The sequence below is a fragment of the Octopus bimaculoides genome, chromosome 5, assembly GCF_046866305.1.
Source record: "Octopus bimaculoides isolate indiv1 chromosome 5, ASM4686630v1, whole genome shotgun sequence".
In the NCBI taxonomy this organism is placed as follows: Eukaryota; Metazoa; Mollusca; class Cephalopoda; order Octopoda; family Octopodidae; genus Octopus; species Octopus bimaculoides.
The window spans coordinates 123,682,969-123,702,904 of NC_142932.1; the positions used below are offsets into that span (position 1 = coordinate 123,682,969).

General features: G+C 35.3%; 1 long non-coding RNA gene across 2 annotated transcripts in view; it reads right to left on the bottom strand.

The window, feature by feature from the left end:
- LOC149135848 (uncharacterized) overlaps nt 1–19,547 on the bottom strand; it is a 98,189-nt gene extending 78,642 nt beyond the window's left edge. The window contains exons 1-2 of one of the 2 annotated variants that reach the window (XR_016241805.1): nt 19,463–19,547; nt 19,274–19,351 (exon numbers count right to left, since the gene is read on the bottom strand). This is a non-coding gene — a long non-coding RNA (uncharacterized LOC149135848). Of the gene's footprint in view, nt 1–19,273; nt 19,369–19,462 lie in introns of both variants that reach the window. The other variant, XR_016241806.1, reaches the window with a different exon arrangement.
- Between the last annotated feature and the right edge of the window lie 389 nt (nt 19,548–19,936).

The window sequence follows — 19,936 nt, forward strand, 5'->3', positions numbered from 1 at the left end:
ACGGTAGTCGCCTTGAGGTGTCACATTTTTTCAATTTCTATTAGCAAGTCTTTTTATTTACTGATCTTGTCAAATTCTTTCGCCGCTATATTATGATAACGGGAATACTCATGTCAATTAATAAACACGTCTTCTTTGTTTATTCTTTTATAATAATATCCGGTTTATTAGCTTTTATAATTGTGTCTGTATGTACCGGGAAGTCCCGGAGAATCGACACATTTTCTCCCTCAGTCATAGCTTCAGGACGGTGTTTATACCATTTGTCAGCGGTTTTGATTTTATAATGGCGGCATATTGTCCAGTGTAAATACTGGCCGACTCTGTCATGTCTTGCTTTACATTCTACAGGTGCTAAGACTCTACACCCTGAGATTAGGTGGTCTATACTTTCAATCTCATCGTTACAGAATCGGCATTGTGGATCAGCTCCTTTTTCTATCACGTTGGTTTGGTAGTTCCGGGTTAATAAGCTTTGGTCTTGAGCAGCTAATATGAAACCTTTACTCTGTGCTTTTAGTCCTGAGCTTCGTAATCATTGATGCGTGTGTTTCTGGTCGACATCAGCTTGTTTGTTACGGGCCACATACTTACCATGCAGAGGTTTCTGTTCTCATCTGCTAGATAATTTTTCATGTGCTTTTATCTCTGCAATTACTTTTATTTTCTTTGCAGCAGCAGTTGGCGCATTTCCTTCAGCCTGATCAATCTGGCAGGTATCTAAGAGATCAGTAGCGAATTTTTTGCTCTCTATTATCATTATTATTATTATTATTATCATGGTTATCCAGGTGGCGTGCTGGCAGAGTCATTTGCACACTGGGCGAAATGCTTAGCGGTATTTCGTCTGTCTTTACGTTCTGAGATCAAAATTCCGCTGTGGTCGACGTTGTTTTTCATCCTTTCGGTGTCGATATATTAAGTACCAGCTGCGTACTGGGGTCACTGTAATCGTTGAACTCCTCCCATCAAATTTCACGGCATGTGGCTATAGTAGAAAGGATTATAATTGTTATTGCATTACTCGGTAGCAGCAGCAGCAGCAGAAGCAGCAGCAGAAGGAGCACCAGTAGCAGCAGCAGCAGCAACAGTAGCAGCAGCAACAGCAGCAGCAGCAGCAGCAGCAGCAGTAGTAGTAGTAGTAGTAGTAGTAGTAGTAGTAGTAGTAGTAGTAGTAGTAGTTATTGTTACAATAAAATGGAAAACCAACAGAACATCTTTGAATAAGTAAAATATGTCCCGTGCATTCAGTCTTTCGATGGAAAGAGAGTTCCGGCCAGTGAAGACTACAGAGATTCTTCTGTAAAAAGCATCACTGATCTTCGGAGAACCAACCAGATCTTTCATTCTCCAGTGCCTCGTATCAACAGACAAAAACTGTCTTTTTACACTGAAGATAACTTTAAGTAGAGTTTGAACAAATAACAATATTCTCTCTCATTTTGACTCTCTCTTTACGCACACACATACACACACACATGCCCACACATATATATACTTCCTGTGTGTACGTGACAGAATTACGCATTCTCTTAATTCAATATAATTAATTTATCCTTTGAATTATTAACTGTATTCGACACATTTATGAAAGAGATATTACACTGAAGGCGTAGGAGAATATTTTATTACTTGTGATATTTACAATCGAAATAATAGAGTTGTATATTATAGAAATGCTAAACCATTAATGTTATAAAAGGTAGTGGAATTCAAATACGTTATGATATCGTATAATAGGTAGTGGAATAAAATTATTCAATTGCTATAAATTTATCGGTGTTAAAATTATGAAATTATCACACGTTGTTTGATTTATCTCCTAACACAAACACTACAAATAAGAAAATTAAAAATATTGGTAGAATGTAAATTGGAAAGCTATGGTTGTTGTGATTATTTTGAGGCTGTTAACCAAATAAGGTCTTTGAAATTACTACCGAATGAAAGTTAAAATGCGTCCTGCTTGCGGTACCTATGTAGTTGTAGCTCTCATATCCTTTCGCAAAGAGTATTGATAAAGATATCGATAATAAATTCCGGAGGAAGAAACTTGTAACTAAATTCGTGTGTTTTGATTTTTTTTCTGTGTACATCGATGGGCCTAATCTAGGCAGTTTCTAATACAACAGTATCAGTGGTACATATTCATATATAACTGAACGTCAATTCTGAATTTAACTAATTAATAAAGATTTCAAATTTTGGCACAAAGCCAGCAATTCTGGAGGAGGGAGAAAATGGATTACGTCAACCCCAGGGCTCAACCGGTAATTCTTTTATCGACTAAGGCGGAATTTGAACTCAGAACGTAAAGACGGACGAAATGCCGCTAAGCATATTCTTGGCATGCTTTCGGTTCTGCCGGTTCACCGAGTTATGTAGCTAATTAATATTGGTATCCGTTTCTCTTCATTAATCAGTTATAACTAACTTGGGGGCGATAAAATAATATTATGACGTCAATATACCTATGTAATTTTCTTATATTTATCCGCCAATCAAACACGATATATTATGGACTAATAAATCAATTCTTATGCAATGTGCTCAAAATGTATGTCTTAAATTATATTATTATCTTTATACATGACTTAACTTACAGATCGAAGTTGTATACATTTCTGCTGAGTGTATATATTTTAGTGACAGCATAACCCTAAATGCAGCAAGTTACTTTCTAACAGGATATCTATTCGAAGAATGTCGAAGACTATTGAATACTGTTAGAAACTTACTCTAGCGATACTAACTTGTTTACCGAGTAAATAACTTCATCTTTGAAACGTTTGTATTCATATTTCTTCTTTAAAATGATTTCTATATGTTATTACTTGTAAACTATGATACCCTCCAAATGCATATGATGCACGGCATTTAGGAAACAATTGAACAATATGTAAAACCATGTAAAAGGATAGCTCTTGGAGCCGATAAAGTGATGGCGGTCGTAGAATGCCTCAAGTAACTCTCCCTGTTATTTGTTTAGAAATATTTTTTCTCCGGTTATATAATTCAATTGCTATTTTCGATAGAGAAAACGCTGTAGTTTTCATTTCGCAGCCGACTTATTTTCTCTTAAGATAAATGCGTTGGTGATATAATTCCTATAAGAAAACTGCATACATTAGCTGATTCTAGGATATATGAATCATCTAGGGAGTAAAAATCACCATTTTATCTGTGGAAATGTGAATATGAATAAAATAAATGTTTGTTGAAATATAGAGATACTATTGCTGGAAAGTACCAGAATCTGTATTTGAGAAGGAAGTGATTTACTAAAATGAATTCTATTATTCAATATTTTTCCAGAGTAGAGTAAATATTTTGAATTAATATTTGAATATATTGATGGTTTTATTTACAATCATGTTACCGGGAGTGAATATGTTCACAAGATTATTCAGCCACAAGCACAGACAAGCACACACACAAACACACACACACACACAGACACACACACACACATATGCACTCACACACATACACAAATGCGCGCGCACATATGTACATGCACATGCATACACATATTTATATTTACATATAACATACATACATACATATAATATATATACATATATATATATATATATATATATATATATATATATAGTGTAGTATATTGCCACTTAAGTGTGGCTGATCCCTAGGGGTGGATGTTACTGTTGCTTTTAGCCCCAGGAGGACATCTCCTCCAGCTGGCTTATCGACACACGACTGTGTCCTGTTTGCCACAAAGTGGCAATATACTACACTTTATAGTGCAGTTACTGTTAATACTTCATTTAGAGAATTAACATTGCTTGTTTTCACCTTTTCGATATCAGTGAAGAATTTCACTTGAAAAGAAGATATAAGATTGCCAGGTTTTTGTCTCTCTCACCAAGGTCAGCGGCTATCGGACGCCGACGAAGGGAAATAACCCTGAAATCCGGATCCGTTCGTGCTGCAGATGTTGGTGAGAGGGATAACTACCCTTGGCAAACAGGACACAGTCGTGTGTCGATAAGCCAGCTGGAGGAGATGTCCTCCTGGGTCTAAAAGCAACAGTAATATCCACCCCTAGGGGTCAGCCACACTTAAGTGGCAATATACTACACTTTATCGTGCAGTTACTGTTAATACTTCATTTAGAGAATTAACATTGCTTATATATATATATTTATTTATTTATTTATGGGTTTCAGCCAAGTGGCTGCGGTCATGCTGGAGCACCACCGTGATTCTCCGTCTTTATGCTGTGCTCTCTTCACGTTCCTTGCATGGCTCTTCTCCTCCACCTGATACGGTGCAATCAAGAGTTTTGATAGCACGTCTGGTGTATATATATATTGATATTAATATTGATATCGATATTGTACAATAAATGGTACGCATGTAAGCAGACTGAACTGCGTTTCAAACTTGGACACTATTAGAGATATTACAGTTCGTAGATATTCTACTTCTCATCTATCTCTACCCGCTCCCATTTCTCAGTCTCTCTCTCTTTGTCTATTTATATATGTATATATATATATATATATATAAATTGTTTTCTTTGTAACCTTGTCTTCTTTGTAACCTTGTTTTCTTTGTATAGTCTATCTGGGTGTTTTGGTTTCTTGTCCCATTTGGGATTTTTATATATATAAAAACATATAGCGGCGTACGCACACTTTGGTCACTTATATGTAAGTATATATTCATCTAAATCTTGTACGACTCTATTATTTCTATTATTTTTCTTTCTTTCTATTTGCGATCGGTGTTCGGCCAAGCCTGACCTTTCTTCCTTGGTTCGGCCGCCGTCCGTACAACATCTATATTCCTTTCTGTGCCTGTGAAATCTTATATCCCTGCCGTAAGGCTTTACTTCCACACACGCCTGCTTAATTCAATTCGTCCTTAGTCAAAAGACAACTGTTGTTATGTCCTGTTGTTTGTATTTCTGTAACATTCTCCGGCTTTTCCGTCCTGGTTTTCGTATACATTCGCTGCTTTCTTCCAAGGAATCTAATGCTCTTAGCTTAGTTTTTTCTTGGGTCTGGCCAGATTGGAGTGTAGAGGTCTCTAATCCCATGAGCAGCAGCTGCCTCCGAAGAAGTTCTGCGAAAGCGTCTCGTTGCTGTAAGAGACAGGGGTCGCTGTTCAGCATCTATCTCAATCCAGTCAACGAACTATTGTTGTAACATCTGCTAGCTCCTGTGTGGTCCCAGCTTTAGACTGCGGACTCAAATGCTCTCACATTGCTGGGAACACAAACTTTGTCATCGCTACACACCACTGGTCTAGGAGTAGATAAACCAGGGGATAACTGATGAAGGGAATATTCTTTATGTTGCCTGTTTCATTTCTCTTTTTGTTTCTTTCGTTGTTCGAAAAAAAAGTTCGTTTTCCAAGGTTTTGTATTTTTTCCTCGTTTCTCATTTTGTTCACGTTTGTTTTACGTTTTGTACCCATATATGCATGCATATATACATATTTATGTAAGCATGTACTTGTATATGTGTATATATGCATATGTATATATATATATATATATATATATATATATATATATATATATATATATATGTATATATATATATATATATATATATATATATATATATATATATATACATATATATATATATATATATATATATATATATATATATATATGTGTTACTTATAATATTATATGATCGAATGCCATGCGTCCATTTGCAAATAAGTTTTATATATATATATATATATATATATATATATATATATATAGATAGATAGATAGATAGATAGATAGATAGATAGATAGATAGATAGATAGATAGATAGATATATAGATAGATAGATAGATAGATGGATAGATAGAAATGTCTTTAAATGTCACTACGTTGCTAGAAATAAAGGTTTAAAATACCCTTAGCTGCAAGGATGCACAGTTCCATACGCTAACAGTCGAGATAACTACCCCACAGGGGTTATCTCCCCTGCCAGTATACAGAACTCTGTTTGCTGTGGCTAAGGGCTTTTTTTATCTCTTCAGTGTAGCAACGTTCGTGCTATCCTGCACCGTCAATCACAATTAACACAACTGAATTTGTTTTCTTTTTGTCTTTATACTTCTTATAGCCTCTTTCGTTATTATATATCTGTGGGGGTATATATATATATATATATATATATATATATATATATATATATATATATATATATATATATATATATATATATATATATATACATTCATACATATTAGGTACATATATATATATATATGCATATAAATATATAAGTAACTGTATATTTTCATATACACACAGAGACACATACACACACACACATGTATATATAAAGAGAGAGAGAGAAAGAGACAGAGGCAAAGATAAATAGATGATAGATACATACATAAATACGTACATGCATGCATAATACATACATTCATACATGCATACACACACCCAAAACTATCTGACTAATTAAGTAACTGGTTAATCTTCTGATGAATTGGCAGAAGGAGACTTTTCATACAAGATCGTAGCGATCTTCCACAGAAACTTGCAGAGAGGTACTAAAAGCAACACTGCAGGACACAACATCAATAACACCTGAGAAGAAGAGAATGAAAATGACGTCTCAACAGGTAAATTGATTCTTTCTAGTTGTAGTCATAGAAGAAGCTGTAACTTCAAAACTTATCTTTCTGGGCGTTATGAATTGAATACTGAATTATTTAACTGTTATAAAAGAGCGAAACCAAACCCCGCTATTAGGTATATGTGTTGTTTGAAATCAAATTGACACGACCTGCTCTAGATCTAAATCATTTTAGTGTGAAACATTTACGCCAACAAACAACATTTATCGAAGGAATATCAGGAGAAAGTTAGTCAATGTAATTAAATTAAAAAAAGATCTGAAATGAACCCGCTTTCCAACATTATAAACGGAAACGTGAATGATGTAAAAGCACCACGTAATTTCGCAGGTTCTGACATTCCAACAGATTCCATAGTGCCTGCCAGCCAAACTACATTACTGGCGCAAGTAACTGATCACTGTTCCCCTACTACGACTATGGTTAAATAGTAGGCACAACCGATTATAGTAGTAGTAGTAGTAGTAGTAGTAGTAGTAGTAGTAGTAGTAGTAGTAGTAGTAGTAGTAGTAGTCGGGTTTATATGCCGGTGAAATGTGCCCTTACTGAAAGTTTGCGATAAAAAATAACTTTTCTACCAGAGTAAGTAGAAAACCACTAGACACGGTATTAAAAGCTGTTAACGAAGAGGAGGATTTACAGCAGCGTAATGAACCCACATTCTTGAAGATTAACTCCTGTCTATATGCAGTTTCTACTCTTGTAAAAAGTGAAGAAAACCGAAACAACGAAGAAATTGCCATCATGGGTTTTGAAGATAGAAAAAAAGATAACTGATTTACGGGAGACCATCAACCATGTGATTATGCTTATTGCATGCAAATAAGCAAATCACAACACGTCTCACCAAAAGAAAATGTAGGAGATAGAAGTGATGTTTGGAGATAGCAAACGGAGGACGCTCGCTTGCAAGCTGATCAACCTCACCTCAAACAGGAGCTAAAAGCAGTCAGTGAGAAACTCCGACAACAGAATAGAATAATCCCGAGTAAAGAAATAAGCAAAGAATTTAACCGGAACCAGGCAGCAGTGTGCGGAGATATGAGAGGAGGAGCAATGAACATCACAGAAGCTCATTCACGAGAATATATAGTCTTTCTGGAGGAAAATCGGGAGTGAAGAGAAAGAGTTTAACCAAGATGTTCTGCGGCTGAAAGAATTTCAAAGCAGATACTGTCCATGCATTACATCCAATACACACACCATTCATGGTGATGCTGTTGTAATTGTGATTGGGAAAATTCAGGATAGAATAGTACCTAAAATAGGCTTGATTGTTGGATACTGGTAGAAGATAATTTCTACCGACCAAATCTTGGCAACCAAGCTCTCAATGGGAACAGCAGCATAGCATACATGTTAGCTCTGGCAGAAACAAAATTGAACCCTAAGTGTATAACCACCCACATGTATAACCTACCGGACAATTGCATGCCAGATATTAAAGTATAAAATATAGAGAGCATGTTTAAACCCCTTCCTCCAACATCATTTTTTTAATGTAGTTTCAGCTGAGAGCTGCGGACATGCTGATGCACCGCCATTGTTAAAGTAATAACACCATCACAGCAGAACAAGAAGCTGAGATGAAGGGAGTTTAGGGATGAGCCGAGCAACTGTTAATAAACAAAACTGTAATGTCAGATGTTTGAGAGCAGAGTAGGAATCTCATTTCAATGTGATATTGGACTACAAAAAAGCCTTTGAATCTGTTAACCACTTATGGATACTAGAAGACCTTTGACATGCTAAAGTTTGAGTGAGCATAGTCCATCCCATAGCTGACCTGACTTCCTCGTAGGCCACTATCTTGAAGTTAAATACAAGGAGAGATTGTATAGTCACTGATAGAATACGGTACAACAGTGTTATATTCCAAGGGGACAGACTTTCTGTGATGTAGTTTATATTTTCTGTAAACCCTTCGTCATTCATGTTAAGGAAGTCTGAAGGGAATCTCACTGGTTCACAATTAAATAGAAACATCAAACTTACACACTGTTTATTGGTGGATGACTTGAAATTATATGCAAAGGATACGTATGAGATGAACCAGACCTTTGACCTGGTTACAACAATCTCAAAGGATGTAGGGATGAAGTATGGTCATAAATGTTGCTATATGGGTGTGAAAAGGGAGAAAACTTTAAAACAGACTAACATCTTCATCAATGACTTAACTGTTTACCTTGTATCTATGAAGTAATGTTACAGGTACGTTGGGGTGAGTGAAAACATCTTACAAAGGCACCTGTAACCAAAAACGTACCAGTAAAGAATTTACAACCGAATGAAGAAACTTTGGACCTTGTAACTCTCTACATTCAGTAAACCTGTGTTTTCACAGTGCCTGTACTCATACCATTTGGGCTACTTGATTGAACGCTTAAAGAGATCCGATCCATTCATGTGAAAACCCGGAAAATAGTAAACGACACACAATTTTCACATCAACTGTGACGTAGATCACCTCTACCTAGAACGAAAAGAAGGCGGCAAAGGCTTAAAATGAATCCAGATTGCCTTTGAATGTCGTATCATATCCCAATATCCCATGCGCCTCCACTATATATATATATATATATATATATATATATATATATATATATATATATATATATATATATATATATATATATATATATAAAACTTATTTGGAAAAGGTTCCGAGGCGTTCGATCATATGATAATATGTCTTGTTCTCCCTGTCCTGTTCTTGTTAACACTTTCACCCTCCGCAAAATATCCCAAATTTTATCTAATTTGCTTTGCGGGAAGGACTGTTCCAACGAAGTCGCGTATTGCCCTTGCCTTCGAAACGAGAAGTAGATGAAACAGAGACAACTGACGAAGGGGTATACACTTTATATTGCATGTCTCGTTTCTTTATTTGTTATTTTCGTTGTATGAACAAAGTTCGTTTTTGTTTTCGTTTTTATGTTTTCGTTTCTCATCGCGTTTAAAGTTGTTTTTTTGATGTCCTGTACCCATATATGAAGGTATGTAAACATATAGATGTAGGTATGTACATATATGTATGGATATATGCATATATTTATATATCATTTATATTATATATATATATATATATATATATATTCACACACGCACACATGCACACACACATGCACACACACATATATATATATATATATACAAACAAATCCATATATACAATGAAAGAAAGAAAGGTATTATAGAAAAAAGTGGCACGTAAAGAAATTGTGTTGTATTAGTAAATGTCTTGTGCGATTCATCAATGTATTTAGATTTAATTAAGAATGCGAATCAGGTATTGGGAGCTGCTAACATAATTTTAATGAACTGTGTTTGAATAAATTGTTGTTTACGCGTTTTACTTGTTATAGATTTCTGTGTGTGAACGAATTTACTACTACTGCTCCAACAACAACAACAACAACAACTACTACTAATAATAATAATAATGATAATAATAATAATAATAATATGAATCATAACGAAGCATCGAAAGAATGAAAGGTAATGACCTCGGCGGAATTTGAACTCAAAGCATATAGACGGACGAAATGCCGACATGCACTTTGACCGGCGCACTAAAAGTTCTGCCAGCTCGCTGTCTTAATAATGATGATGATGATGAAGATAATAATAAAAATACTACTACTACTACTACTACTACTAGTAGTAGTAGTAGTAGTAGTAGTAGTAGTAGTAGTTGCTCAACCGGAACTATCAAGCTAATGCCTCAAGATCAGTATCTTTTCATCCGGAACTATTATGCTAACGTCACACACAATGAGGTTTTATATTCTGCACTTGTAGAATATAAAACTAGTCATGATTGATTTGCAATAAGATGCACCACCCAAAAGCAAACGCATATCATCTTTGCCTACCCAGAGCTCAAGGAGGTCGAGGCTTGTTCCTATTTGAAATCTCCTAAAAGCCACCACAATTGGACTAGCAAAATGTCTTGTAACATCTAACGACTGGATGCTAAAGTCCGTTGAAAACCATGAAATATGTAAAACTGCTTCATTCTGTTATTAAGGAGAGCAACATATTTTCAAGTAAGTTTATGCATAATATCCATGTTGAACAGTATGATGGAAGTGCTGCATCCATAGTTGCAAAGAAGGTGAAATCAATAGCAAAGCAAAATGCGTTTGAACAATTGGCTGATAGGTGGGAACAAAAGCCTTTGCATGGCAAAAACTGTGGCCTGTAACAAACAAGCTGATGTAGACCAAAATCACACCCGTCAGTGGCTACGGAGCTCAGAGCTAAAGGTAGAGAGCGAACGCTTTATATTGGCTTAATATAAGAAGTATACAGAAAAGAGAAGTATACGGAAAATAGCTAAGTACTAGGAACTAGCTATTGAATTGGCCAGGGCAGGTAAAATGTATCCCAGTACTAATATGTGCGTTGGGAACTATCCTTAAATATCTGAAAAGATGGATAGAAGAAATAGGCATAAAACCCAGTTTAGTAGAGCTGCAGAAAACAGTGTTATTAGGGACAGTTAGGAGACTTAGGAGGGTTCTTGGCATCTAAGGTTGCTTGCTGTAATCTAAGTGCAGCGTTTTTGGCATCCAACGTTACTTGTTGTTGACCCGATGTTAAAATACTTTTCCATTGAGTGTATAATACTAATAATAATGATAATAATAATAATGATAATAATAATGATAATAATGATAATAATAATAATAATAATAATAATAATAATAATAATAATAATAATAATAATAATAATAATAATAATAATTAGCAAAATGTGGAATCTGAAGACGAAAACAATACCTATTGTCATACGTGCCCTGGGAATGACAGCGAAACGGGCTGATTACTACCTAGCTCAGATACCAGGAAACCCCAAAATGGCTGAAGTTCAAAAGATAGTGCTCATGGGAACTGCCCATATCCTACGTAAAATACTGTCTATGTGACCTCAAATTTTAAAGCAATCACATAATTTTCTTATGGTTTCTTAAACATTCACTAGATCAAGACTGTACAAATCCAAATATATGGTACCCTAGGCATAACACCTACATGAACTTCTAACTTGTTGTCTCTTGAGGTCTCTGGGTGAGACTTGGATCCAACTTGTACAAATGCAAAACGAAAGTCAAACATAAAATAATAATAATAATAACCATACTCTGGGATATGCCAATACACACAGAAGAGAGAAATTAAGGTCAATTGGCCAGATATAGTTGTCAAAGATCATGAAGGAAAAAATGCTTTCGAATTGATGTATCAATACCAGCAGATGACAACGTTTCCCTAAAAGAAATGGAGAAACTTTCGAAATACAAAGACCTGGAAATAGAGGTAACTCGAATGTAGAATCTAAAAACAGAAACAATTCCTGTCATAGTAGGTGCCTTAGGTATAATAAAAAAAATATTCAGACAAATACATAACAAAAATAGCAGGACTTACAAATATATATAACATACAGAAAATTGCACTACTGGGTACGGCACACGTTCTACGCAAAAGACTTTCAATACAGTAACCATAAGAGCATCACAGCAAACCATAGCACATACCCAAGGCACACAGAGCTGCGCTCGGTAGTGAAGTGAAAGCACGTTATAAAATTAAAACTACTGAATAATAATAATAACATTAATACTGATAATAATAATCATAATAATTTGTTAAAGTGTAGTAAATTAGATCGGGAGTCAGTCATAGAAGGCAAGTGATGGTTTTCTTTGTGTGTCCGTTAAAGATAGAGAGTCAAGAATCTGAGTGACGCGGCTATTGTTAAACTTATAATGGATTAGAGAAAAAAGATGTTGATAATCAGGTATCTTAGACACAGATTTTGTCCAGAATGAATGAATGCTTGAATGAAAAAAAAAATGTTGAAGAATAAACACACATACTTGTTCAATTGCAAAGCAAAGGACAAAGACTTATTGAATAGAGAGACAGAGCGTGAGAGATTGGGAGGGAAATATGAAACAGATTAGAATGAATAGACATGGACAAAAAATATATAGAAGCATTGGAGGAACAATTTTGCCAATAGTGTGCGATGCTGTATAACCCAGTGTTAGGTAGAGAGGTGTATAGGAGAGTGTAAAATACCATATATAAGAGAATACCTGCACAGGGGAGTGAATAGTATCCGCTTATTGTGCAAACTATAGAAAACAACATCATTGCAAAAATGTATATAAACAAAAGGAAAATGTATTATTATAGGTAACGAACTTTAAGGAAGCAACCACTCGTGCGTGATTCAGCAAACATCATTCTATACTACTGTTAATAACTTGATTTTGCGATTTCATTTTTGTAAATAAAACAGAAATATATACATAAATAGGCACATACATTTTTAAAATGTCAAACAAATATACAATTAAAATGGCAGAACGAACAAAACGAGGGAACAAACAAACAGAAATCACACCTAGGAAAATTAAATGCATTTGATAATTATGGATCGGAAATTGCTGTTGAAAAGCTTATTGACCAAATATTATTATAGGCATTGCACAGATGTAAAATTAATTGAATCATTAAATTCTGTATGACTTTATACGTTCTATTCGAAATTATTTTTTCTGTATTTTGTGTGAATAGGAAGGGCGCTAATTTCTTTTTGAATTGTCTCTTATGAAATGTAGTTTTGTTTTATTCCATTTACTACTTTATTCAATACAGGTTTTACTTCAGAATTTCAATTATCACAAACACGCTGAGGCATAATGCTGCAGTCTAACAGTGACTACCTACCATACAGCCTTCACCCACCAAAACATATAACCACACCCTTTGTCATATATCTCCCTCTCCAAACTTCGAAGCCATAAGTAGAAACAACACCACTTATTTATCATCGATATTAAAACAAACATTACTACCACTATATCACCACCAGATACATTACCTCAGACACTCCTGCATTAAACGATGTAACAGCATGTTGCTTCCGTTTCTGCAGTATAGGAAGTTTTAAATTAAATTAAATCTCGTTATGAAATATAATATCATTTTTCATTATGGCTTCTACATCACTACAAAAGAGCCATCTCCAGTATTTCTTTCATGTGTGGGTAACAAATTGAAGCAAACCAGATAAAGCAGTAGAGAATTAAGTATGGCTTAACTCCTGCATCACTATCTCAACTAGAGGCTTCGTTGTGTAATATCGAATGAATTTACAAATAAAGTAGGAAATTAAAAAGAAAACAAGCAATTTCGAATATCCGGTCAGCCTTGATTGAATTTATATCATTGATCTTATTGATAGAACTCTACTTTCGATCCTAGTTCATTGGCATTGATGTGAGGTATTGATTCACTTATGAGGTTCAAATATGTAGGACATTAAACACAGTTTTCATCTGAACAATTGTCGAGAGACATGCTGGTAAAAATTCATGCTAAAGCATATAACAATATCTGTTTCAACACACGATTGCACATCAGGACTCTTGCAAAAGCAAATACACAACAGTAACATTGATATTTCAAGCATGCGCTTCATCACCGGATGGCATATAAATATTGTGACTTGTCTCTCGTTAGTCAAGATAGCAAAAGAGATCGAGACGAAAAGGATCGCTTGCATACTACTCAACTTGCCGTTCGGAGTGACGTACTTAGTAGAGCAGCTACCACACTGCTATCTATTGAGTCTGTTTTTGCGAACGACACGACAACGCGGCGAGCTGGCAGAAACGTTAGCTCGTCGGGCTAAATGCTTAGCGGTATTTCGTCTGCCGTTACGTTCTGAATTCAAATCCCGCCGAGGTCGACTTTGGCTTTCATCCTTTCGAAGTCGATTAAATAAGCACCAGTTGTGCACTGGAGTTGATATAATTGACTGGCACCCTCCCCCGATAATCGACTTAATCCTTTATTCTGTCCTTGTCTGCCCCCTCTATGTTTAGTCCCTTGTGGGCAGTAGAGAAATAAGATAGCACAGTGTACACATGAGAGGGAGAGAGAGAATGAGGAGAAAAGCGGCAGTGTGGATTGGCCTCAGACCATAAGGGATTCATTAATTATTTGTTTTCGAAAGGATAAGAAGCCAAATATATTTTTTCGGTGGCAATTCGATTCAGATCAGTCGTTTATAATATTTTGAATGACAAGCGATTTACACATGAGAATAGATTGCATTGAATAAAAAAAATATTTAATTCTAAGTTGAGACTCATCCAGAAGTACAGTCATCTATAATTATTCCTTCTATTAGGAATGGTTTTCAGTGCTTAGTGACCATTCACCATCGATGTAACAATCATTAAATCATTTAACATTACAACCAGGAAGAAATGATTTAAATGGCTGGGCGATGGATAAAGATTGTACTCAGTAAAGCTATAGTCTGAATCAGTACCTCTGATGTAAGGATTATTACTTAGCATATGCATTTAAATATAGGGTGGCATTATTATCGGACAAGAAAGCGAATGATAATTGCCAAATCTATTGGATTGTGCAATAGCCAAATATTTGCATCTCGATGGTGAAAAGGATGCTGGAAGTGCAGATTATTAGATACATCCTTTAACTACGAACAGTAATGATGAAGGGCATCGTACGTATTTAAAATCGATGCGAAATACCTATTCCAACATTGTATACATAAACCATTTTTTAGAGATTATTCTCACGTAACTTTATTGTTCATTTTCATTTTCATATATCTGCGCGTGTGTGTGAAGGTGCATGGCTCAGTGGTTACAGCGCTGGTTCTATCATAAATGAGTCAGCTGGATTCCCGGACCGAGCTGTGCGTTATAGTCTTGAGCAACACAATTTGTTTTACGTTGTTCCAGTTCTCTCAAGAGTAGAAATGAGTTACGACGTCACTGGTGCTAATCCGTATCGGCCCCTTTGCCTTTCCCTTTGATAACATCGGTGGTGTGGAGAGGGGAGGCCGGTATGCATGGGTGACTGCTGGTCTCGGAGGGTAACTTTTGAGGTGCAATCTCGTAGTCATTAATGAACGAAGTGGGTCTTTACCCTTTCTATGTATATGAGAGCCACTGACGAGCATTAACGTAAATGCGAAATCACTAGTGATCTGGCTATGCCCGGTGCTTAAGGAGCTTGCCTCCCTTGGCACTAAATAAGACGGTGCGTTATTGAGGTTGTGAGCTGTTTTTTTACTCTTATTTGTAGCAATACTAGTACTGAATAATGCCCCCATTATATATTTTTACCTTCAAGATGGTATCACATGTCACCATATTTTTAAGAATGGTAATACAGCATGTCAGATATTCACACACAGTTTACCGGCAAATTCGTATGGAAATACCTGCAGATACTTTGACTAGTCAACCACGGTGTTTTGGTTACGCTGTAATTACAGTGCTGTATAGCTAGTGTTTTGCTAAGTGTAAATGACCTGCTTCAAGGGATATCCATTTGGTAATTGAGTTTTTGCAATTTTCCAACGGTTCCAATCTCTTATACGATTGTAAACTGCCCAATCGCTGCATACACAAGCTCAGGAAATAACACGCATGAAAATATTTGTGCATACGATACTATTTTTTATATTTTTCTGAAACAATTTGCAACGAAGTACTGATAGATATTTCGATATGTTAAACGAATTTCACAATGAATAATATATTCCAAAACGAGAATTATTTGAATTTGTTTCATTTCTTTGAAAACATTATCTTCTAAAGACTGAAAAATTGTAGAAGAGGCTAAATGCGTTTTTTGAAAGCATGAGGTAACCGAGAAAAAGAACTGAAATTCCATTGACATGTCGTCTGTTCAATAATTGTACATCTTTCTGAATCCTCATCGACTGATAGAGACGTAGGCGTGGCACTTTGGTTAGAACCACCAGGTTTCAGGTAAGTCCCACTGTGCAGCACCTTAGTCAGGTGTTTTCTATTCTAGCCTCAGACCAATCAAAGCTTCTGAGTAGATCTGGTAAACGGAAACTGAAAGAACCCCTTCGTATATATATATATATATATATATATATATATATATATATATATATATATATATATATATATATATATATATATATATATATATATATATATATATATGGGGAGGTGTGGGTACGTTGGTGTGCGCGCGCGGTTTGTTAACTCCACCACGGCTTGACAGCCAGTGGTCGTATATCTACGTCCCTTAACTTACCGGTTCGGCATATAAGACCGATAGAATGAATATTAATACCAAGCCTTAAAAAAATAATGATGCTTATTTGCTCTATATCACTGCTAGAGCATGGCCGCAGCTCAATGATTGGAACAAATAAGAGACAAAAGATATGTGTTCATATATATATATATATAATCGTTTACACATGCTGTTCTAAAGAAACATTTTGTGTAGAGATTCCTCAGCGTGTCGACGGTTCTTCGAAATAGGACCTACATTCCGCATAATGGATGACATAGGCCGACAGACATTGCGACTCATGCATTTGTCTCAATTAGCACGACTGCGTTTCAAAGAGAAACAAAACAAAGAACGAAGAATTACCATACTCATTCAGATTTAAACCGCAAACCCATCAGCGCCGACTGGAATTTTAGGAAACACGAGAATAAAGATTCAAGGATAACAATGTCATAAAAAGATAAATTTTATCTATTAAATACTTCTGTGCTTACCATGGTTTCACATCAAAAGAAAACGTATGACATCTCCTCACTTCTTCATCTCAGTAACGTACTAAAATTTGGCACTTTGCAGATTTCATTTTAGATATTTGGTATCACTACTATGGACTTTATTATCGTTAGTTTTCACGTTATTAAGAGAAGTTAGAAAACCAACACATTTTCTTGCACACACACGGATATATACACTTATATTTATCTTGCGCTAATGTACATACATATGTATATACATACATGTATCAATCCCAACATACGCAGCCATTTTACTCTCATTAATTCCTGTACTTTTATAACAACCTACTTACAGAACCTACAAACACACTCATATTAACCGTATATCTATATTAATCATTTAGAATTGTGAATGAATGTATGTATGTATATGTATATATATATATATATATATATATATATATATATATATATATATATATATATATATATATATATATATATATATATATGTATGTATGTATATGTATATGTATGTACGTATGTATATATATATGTGTGTGTGTGTGTGTGTGCATATTAGTGTGTATGTGTGTGTTTGTATATATATATATATATATATATATATTTAAACATTCGAAACATATGCGTATGAACTTACACATATCCCTGCATGGAAATAAGCAGAAAGGCTCGTTTTCGGCCGCCAGATGAAAAGCTACGGAAACGGATGTTTGTCTACCAATAATACCGGAAGCAAGGAAGAAATAATTCGCTTTCATTCAAAAAAGAAAGACATACCTAGCATGCACGCACACACACACTTATGTATCCATATATCTGGAGGCGTGTGTCCTTGTATACTATTCACATAGAAATAATACAATTCTGCATAGTATCAATATAGTAGAAATATAAAAGATAGCCTTGCATTTTCAATAGAAAATGTAGAAATTAATATAAGAATATTAATATTCAGACACAGCTTTGAAAGACCAGAATGAAATAGATCAGGATGCGGAAATTAAGCATATTTATGTGTATTTGAGAATGAATATCTCTTTGTGTCTGTTGCTTTTTGTTTCATACACTCACTCAATGTCTATGTACCTTTAATGACTCTTATGAAATCTAGCTCTTAAATTCGTCCATCACAAAATCTGTATGCTGTTCGCCCCTATCCATCCTAAAACTCTCCGAGGAACCGGCAGTAAATTTTGTGAGTGGAGAAAGGCGCATCGATGTCACGCCCGCCGTGCTGGGGGTCGTTTGCAAGCATAAGGTAAAATTCTCTCAAGCAATTGGGAGTAACACTGAGAACGAGACTGGGATAAGAAGATAGAGAATCGGAGATAGTTTCATTTGCTAAACACATCAGTACATACCTATACATACACACATGCGCGTTCACGTACGCACGCACACGAACACATACACACGCACATGCACACACATGCACACATACACATAGATATGTATATATTTGTGCATCTGTAATGTAAGTTCATACCATGAAATGCAAATACACGCTATCAAATCATAAGATAAAATATTAAAATGTAATATTTAGATGCTGTAAATATTTCTTCTTTTGGAAATCATTTGGGAATCTTGAAACAAAAGCACCGGAAATTAACTTTTTTTTTTCTTTTTGCTTAAATAGGAAACGAGTAACTAAAATGAATATTAAAGAAAAATAACAAAAATAAACAATTATTATTTGCAAAACTGACAGTAAAAGAAGAACGAGGGCTGAGGAGGAGGAAAACGGTGAGGAGAAGAAGAAGAAGAAGAAGAAGAAGAAGAAGAAGAAGAAGAAGAAGAAGAAGAAGAAGAAGAAGAAGAAGAAGAAGAAGAAGAAGAAGAAGAAAAAGAAGAAGAAGAGAGTGCGTGGAAGATGACGAAGATGATGAAAACGAATGATAAGGAAAGGAAATGATTTGCTACTTGATTCTAAAAACATAATTACCATTTGTGAACAACGGTTTCTTATGTAGAATATCTAAAACCTGCTTTCCAAAATATGCATACGATGCAATATAAGTTTACCAAATAATAAATTATATCAAACCTGTTCAACTTTTGCTCCGGCACCGTAAATTTTCTCTCTCTCTGCAGGGTGTTTCAAAGGATGTCGCAAAGTTTAAGCCTAAGTGGAATTCAAATCTAGAATGTATTTAAAACATTTATTTCTACCATTCAGAATTATATATTCTAGATGTATCGTATACATTTATATCTATATTACAAATCCACTTACATTTGGACATTCTCAGCTGAGAGAAAACGACGTCAACCGCTTCTCCTTCGAGGGACATCCCAACAAACACTACGATCAACTTATGTGTTAAGAATGTCACTGACGTCATAAAGAATTATTGTTTTATTGTTATACTTGTTTCAGTTGAACAAAGCGGCCCTCGGTTTCCTTTACCGAACCGCTAAGTTAAAGGTACCTAAACATACCAACATCGGTTGTCAAGCGATGGAGGAGGGAGACAAACACAGAAACGCAACCTCATATTTATATGACAGGCTTCTTCCAGTTTCCGTCTACCAAATCCACTCACAGGGTGCCACGCAGTAGGACTGAACGCGAACCATGTTGTTGGTAAATAAGCTACTTACTACACAGCCACTCCTGCGCCTTAGGTAATCATATTAAATCATCTTTCGACATGTTACATGTAATAACAAAGACTGAATGCCGGAAGTCACCAGCCTGAAGCATTGA